This window comes from Pyrus communis, chromosome 8 (genome assembly GCF_963583255.1).
Source record: "Pyrus communis chromosome 8, drPyrComm1.1, whole genome shotgun sequence".
Lineage (NCBI taxonomy): Eukaryota > Viridiplantae > Streptophyta > Magnoliopsida > Rosales > Rosaceae > Pyrus > Pyrus communis.
Genome location: NC_084810.1, coordinates 11,912,984 through 11,920,606, shown reverse-complemented (window position 1 = coordinate 11,920,606; position 7,623 = coordinate 11,912,984).

Below are 7,623 nucleotides of genomic sequence, written 5' to 3'. Positions count from 1 at the left end.
GATTGGCCATTAGTTTGGGGGTGAAATGTGTACTGGACAAAAATTTAGTACTCATTGCCTTCAAGAAGGCTTCCGAACACTTGGAAGTAAAACGCGCATCATAATGAGATACAATAGTGATAGACTAACCACGTAATTGAACATTGCGATTCACACATGCCTCAGCAAGCAGATTCATTATGAATTTATCTCGGCTTTAGCTAAAAACTACGTTGAGAAGGCTAAAAGGACACCAAGAATTTGAGGGTCAAACAAGTCCATTAAGTCTAGAGTACAAGATAACTAGATTGAATGCATAACATTTCACTACAACGGTAGCTTCCGAAATATTCAGTCACCAACGGTAAAGATTCGTTTAGCAGAGTATTTGTTGGGTGATTGAGGAATTAAGGGTCACAACTAACATTTCAATGTCCAAGCGTTTCTCCTAGATGGTCTGTCTTCTTAAAAAAAAAAAAATACAAGTGCACTAGGGTAGACATGTACCCAAGGTTGACTGGAATGCTTTCTAGCACAAAAAGGTGACTATGGAATCACGGTCAAAGTAGATGTCGATCAAAACGCCAGAAAATCTAAAAAAATTCAAGAATGAGAAATTTTACTAAGTAGTCTAAAATGTAGTCCTTCTGGACCAATGAAAAATAAGCTGACTTGTTAAGTCGGTTGATAATCATTGAGAGATCAACATAATCTCCACATGTATAAGATACCATGTACCAAAAAATTATGGTGATATTTCCTCATTTCCATTCAGATACAGGAAGTGATTATAACCACTCGAACGATTTCTTGATGAATTGTAAGTAACATCATATCAATACTCATGAATTCTAGTTGGAATAGGACATGACAGACTAGAAGTATTCAAGGGTTGATATGTCTTTTGCTGTGGTAAACGGTAATTATGTTTACACAACCATGGTAATAACGATAATGCAATCGTAGACGTTGATTTGGTTTTTCCATCACCATTGTCAGAAATTTAGTTCCTTTCAAATAAAGATGGTAATCGTTGACTCTAGGTCATGAGCAAGATGATTCACTTTAAACAATTTCGACTGTTTGGAAAAAATAAGCGATACCTCGTCATGTTGCAGCAGCATGTAACCAATACATCAAGATAAACATTACTATGGGTTTTGAAGTTATCGAAAAATGTATGAACAATGGTCAGAAAGAGACAATACTTAAGTTGTCACATCTTTAATCATATTCCACGTCTCAACTAAACTAATTTTTCCTCGGCCAACTTGGAAGGAAAAACGATATAGCCGAAAAGTCGCCTACAAATTGCCGATAATAATCGACGGGACGACAAGGCTAAGGATATCTCTCATTTCACAATAATTTGTGTGAATGTCACACTTTCTTTAGCTACAACCTTTTGGGAAAATGAAAAGAATATTATCTGCTGAGTGCACGTCTCCCAAGAAAAGTACCAATCTAAACAAAGCTACAATTGAGGAATTTGGTCTAAAGCTGATTGTTGGTGTTTAGAAAATTTGATCTCATTACTAGAGTAGGTGAGAAATTCGTCGGTAAGACTACTACGAATTTGTCAGGTTATGGAAGAAAACTTGGGCTCTATATGTTGGTCGGAAAGTCCATCAATTCAAAGTATGGGTTAACAGTTTTTAATCGTCACCAGATTATGTTGCTAGAAATCTAGGTACGATCTTAAGGTTCAGTATTTCGCCTTCGCAGATAGGTTTGAGGTTCCCTAGATAGAGTGTTGGGTTGGATAAATTTCTAATCGATAAGCTTTTACAACTAAATTCTCTCAATGATACATGAGTTGTTCAAAAAGATGCAAGGAAAATTGGTATAGTACAAGAAAGTGGATTGATGGTGTATACCACAGCCCACTTAGTTGGTAGCCCGGTAAATCTTAAGAAATGCTGCTAGAGATAGTCATCCACGAAATGTACCATACTACTTCCTTTCTCTACGCCACGTATTAAAAGGCCTTCATAACTTTCTCAATACTCATTTCCGTTTTACAACATGAATTTAGCTCGTGCTTCAATTTAAATGTGTGACTGTGAAAGTGAGCATAAGGGTGACTGGTCGAATAGGTTTTGGTTATCTAAATGGGTCATATGGTTAAATGACTACAAGTTTACTGCCCTCCTACAAGGCTTGCTCCTAAGTTTTCACAATTTTAATTTCTTCGACTCTGGTAGTCATTGTTAATTAGTCTATCAACTATGCTGCTAATTAATGCATTTATGATATCTTGATATTGTTCGTTACCCAGAAACTGTGAATCAGCGTTCTGGCACAAAGGCATCATTCCCAAATATTAGCATGTGTCTGGTATCAGAAATCATACCGTATGAATACTGGTTGACAACTCCTGGATATTGGACAATATCATCAATAAGTAACACTACCATAAACTAATTACAGGTTAGGGCCTGCTCGGGTGGATGGTTTCGGTTGATTGGTAAGGAATTGGTCTTAGCACTTGGTTTCGTTGATTCTAAAGGAAATTGATTATTGCGAATTGAAGGTATAACAGTTTTTACTTCCATATCTATACCCATCACAATGACGAGTACAACATCGAAAGAAATTCTAGGAACTAGTATTGGTTGAATGTCCAAGGGTCGGAAAAAGGAATTTGCTAATAACCTACTTTAGAATGGACTTTAACAGAAGTCGTCTTCCTCCTGAAGATCCAGAATTATAACTAGTGCATTTGAGAAGATTAGTGCTATCGAGGACTAAAAATGACTGTTCCCCCTAGATGTTCTTCTGTCGAGTGCTACCACTTTAGCACCACATCGTCACTGAAGACATTTCTGGAAATTTGGACGAAAAGTAAAACTTCGTAGGAATTCTAATAGGTACTGTGAAGAAATCAAAACTATTTATAGTTTCCTATCTTAAACAGATTGGTAATGACAACAAGATAAGAGTGATTGGATTGATTGGTAAATCTCTGGTGTTACAAAATTACCGATACATTAGCCCTGCTTCAGGGCCCAACCTATTCCAAATATGGATTTTTCCTTGGTAGGGAGGTTCTTTGTTTAAAGTCCAGAGGTGGTCATCAAAATGTTCTTCTAGAGGGACGATAAGTCATCAAAGATATCGAATCTTGCCACCTCGTCGAGCATGAAAAATGTAAGCAAAGTACAGTGAAAGTAATATAAGAATTATACCATCGAAGGTACTTTCCTATACCAACATTTTTCAAGAATCCTCGTTGACACGAAAGCTCTGCCACTAAAACCAGGAGGGACGAAAATCAAGGGTGAGTGGGCCTAACAAAAATAAAGCTTTGTAAAACCTTTTCGAAAATGTAATAACCCATCGCTGTAAAACAAGTATAGCTTCCAGATATAACATACTACGTATAGTATGCAAATACTTATCATAGCTAACAATATCTCAAGAATGCAATACGTCACAAATTTTCGTAAATAAACACATAATTTTAGTAATCACATAATTTTGCATAAATAAACATATTATATCGAGTGCTTATCGACGTATACTAACACACAAGTTCACACAGAGTTATTCTGACATCAATAGGTCTCGGTGTAATAATGATTTATGCTCTAGTACTACAATCATGTGAAGACTAGCGTTATACGCATCACATACGAGTCCTACTTTCCTATAGCAATCTAGGATAGGACTAGCACCTACAATGGATCCAATGTGAGCGTGCGGTGCGAAGTGAAAAATACACGTGAAGCCTGGCCCTGGCCCGGGCTAGTACAAACACCAGTGTAGCACATGATGAGCGGATAACATGAATATGGTCATGCCACTGAAATTCAATTGTTCTAGTCACTATAGTACTATTCATAGCCGTAAATCTAATTAAGACATCCCCTTATAGTAAGCTTACTTGTGCATCCCGTAGGATTCTTTCATAATTTCCCAACAATATGACATTTCTTATGAACGTTAATTTAATTATGGCAATCACGTAGAAAAGTCATTAATAAATATATATGTGGAAACTAAACAATTATATATACTATATAAAAGAAAAGGCTCATTCACAGATACTTGCGACGTCGTAGCCGTTCGAACTAGGAAAGCTGGAGTCTCTGATAGTAATCACACCTAAGCATAATGTTGGTACCCATTAGTAAAACTCAACTAAAACGATTAATTTGAGAAAACGAAATGCAGATTTGGAATCAAGGCGTCAAAATACACTAAGAAGAGTCTTGATAATTTGCATAAATTGTCAACGAAAAGTTTGTTGCCAACCCCAAAAAGTCAACCAAGCCACCCAAGCAGTCAACTACGTTAAAACTTTGGAATTTCACTAAATGGATGTCAAAAACGGACTTAGGGCCTCAAAATTAGCTCAGGAGGGTTTCTGATAAAATTCTGAAAAAATCAACACCAGGAATATTCCAAGAATATTTCAGAAATTGGTTGGGTCAAATCTAGAGTTGGATCCGGGTTTAGATTTTCTTTTACTTTTATTTTTATTTTTTCGGGTCGGGTCAGGTTGACCCAATCTTTGTTGCCGGTTTTGACGAAGAAGAAAGCCAGAAGTTTTGAAGCTCTGTTCAACCCCAAATCTCAACTAAAACTTGCAATCCAATATATCAAATTGAAGCCCAAGAAACAAGGAATCAAAATATACCATTGGATTCCTCGGTCGTGGCCATATTTGGCCCAAAAAGGTTTTGAAAGCCACTGGATCTCCGCCGGAAACTGGGGACGTTTCCCCCGAGGCATATCTACATTGAAACGTCACCAAAGCATCTCAAATTTACCTAATCATACAATAAAACAGGCTTTAAGAACTTTTTATGGGATTTTGAGGCTCACCTTCATCGGAGATTGTCTTGAACAATGGCGGTGCCACTGTGCAGAGAGAGAAAAAGGTGAAAGTTACTAGTCCGGGGCTCAGGTTTGTGACATAGGTGTTTAGGTGGTGTTGCAGTGGTGCTTGCTGGAGTGGCGATGGTGTGGTGGTTTTGGTGGTGCCTAGTGATCCATCGGAGAGTAAGGATGAGTGAAAGAAAAAGAGAGTTAATAGAGAGGGAGAAACTGAGGGAAGAAAAAGATGAGAATGGGATAGTGTAACATAGAGAGGTGTGGGCCCCATGGGCCATAAAAAAAATCCTACTTAAAATAATATAATAATATAATAACTAAATAATGATTTCTTCAAAAATGATCTTTTGGATTCGTAATTCTGTAAAATTTTAACCGTAACTCTGATTTTGATTTTGCTTGTGTGTATGTGTTTGTTCCATCAAGTACTTCGAGAATACGATAAAATAATAGGTCATACACCTCTAGGGGCATTTTTGTCAATTCACTTTTTAAAATTAATAAGATCGTAAAATTAGAGACGGGATGTTACATTTTGTAAATGTACCATTTTTTTAATGTAAAATGTACCCATTTTTAATCTAAAATCTATTTATTTATTTGATTTATCATGTATCAATATTTAATAATAAAATATACCCTTTTCAATTTCCAACGTACCCATATTTAAAAGTATAAAATAAAACATTTTATTTTGTGAAAAACTAAAAAAACTGACAAGGGTAGGGAGAAATTATTAATTTTTGCATGATTATAGGGAGGAATTAATACTAAAATTTTATATTTTGTCCTTCAATTAAAGTATTCAAATTAATAAATTTTTTGTCTAAAATTTTGGTAAATCAAGGACTAGAGCCAAAGTTTCCCTAAAATTAAACAGAAATGGAAAATTAGGTACCAAGGTGAAGTTAGTCTAGCAAATGCAAACGCCCTTGCACTACTACATAAAATAGTTATCGCGACGAACAAGAATTCGTCACATAAATAAGAAATTTGCCGCCCAAAGTTATACACAACGAAAACTTCGTCGCCCCAAGTTGGTCGTGTAAGGCCCGTAAAGAAAGGTATTGCGCGATGAAAAGAAAACACTTCGTCGTGGAAATAGTTATATGTGACGAAAAACTACGTTGTCACTTAAAATTAATAGAGGTGAAGACAATTCGTCGTATATACCTGTGGGCGCGATGAAACTAAACTCGTCGCATAAAGATTTCGAATATGTGAACTTTATGGAAAAACCTTGTATTTCTCTCGCACTAGTTTCTCTCTTCCCTTGAGCCTCCTTAAATAGCTTTAGGAAGAGGATGATACAATGAATGAAATGCCATTCACATTCCAAATTGAAATGGCTTTAGACATTCATCTAATTACTACATAAGTAATTAGGAGGTTAATATCCTCATGTGGGTGGACTCTTCACATTATGGTATTTATCATATAATTAGATAAATCCTACATTTAGAAATTGGAGGCCCCCCAAAAATTAGAAATTTTTTTTGGAGAGTTAAAAAGAGCGATTGCTATGAAGGTGAATCTTTTTAAAAAACACCCATCGGACTTTCCAATATGTCTCATATGTGAACATGAGGAATCTGTACAACGCTGCTCCTCCTACGTCCATGGGTGGATTGGATTTGGTTTGGAGGACAACTGAATTATAAGGTGAATAAAGGTGAAATCATTACTTTTAGTGAATGGTTAAGTACTTTGATAAGTACAGAAATGGGGCATAAAAGGGATAAAACAATTATTATGGCCCAAGTAGCTTTCACTTGTAGGCATATTTGGAAGTTTAGATCGATGTAATATAATTTTCAATCATAAACCTATCTGTCCTACGCAGTAATACATGCCATCTTTTTTGCTTATGAAAACTATAGGGAGGCTAAGCGAAGTCAAGACGATAATCGCCATCAACAAAATACTTAGATGTCTTCGATGCAGCAAATTGGTTGGTATCCTCCATAACACCTTTTTTTTCACAATAAATGTTGATGCAAGTTGGAATCCAAGTACTAGGTAAGGTTATGTTGGTATTGTGATAAGGGATCGATGCTGGTGAAAAATTTGTGGCAGCCATAAAATCTCCCCATAAAGTTCCAAAATTTTCTATTGCAGAAGCTATAGCCGTGCTTGAAGGATGTATGCTTGCAAAGCAGCAGGGTATCAATGATGTTGTGATAGAATCTGACTCAAAAGAAACTATATTCTATCTGCAAAGCTCCATTGAAAATGGAAGTTGGGAAGCTCTTCCTACACTAAATCATGAATAGTGCGGAGTTTTTCAACTTATGCCGTTGGTTTTATGATTCCTAGATCAGCAAATACGGCAGCAGACTTCACGGCATTGCCTAGAAATTAATGCGGAGATGAGCGTTTGGTACTCGGGTGAACAGACATCCATCTTCGCTGGTTCATATCCTTGACAAAGACGGATTGCCATGCCCTCCTATATAGTGATTTTGTTGGGTGTTTACGGAGAGAGGGGTTAGCATTTGATGCAACGTCTGTGTTCTTGTAACCCATTTTCACCGTATGTATTTTGAGGAGTTGTCTGTTTCTTCTCCTCTGTTAGTCCTTTCTTGGACTTTCTTTGTGATTTTGGCTTTTGGCCCTGATTAATATAATGCCAATTTATAAATAAATAAAAGGGTTATTTAGATATAAGCCCTGACAAATTACATTTCATAAACAAAAACCCATATAAATTTAAATCTCTAAATAAAACCCAATTTTCAAACAAACTGACATGTAAGCAAAAAAGTGACCTATTGTTACAATATATTTACAACTTATGCCACAACT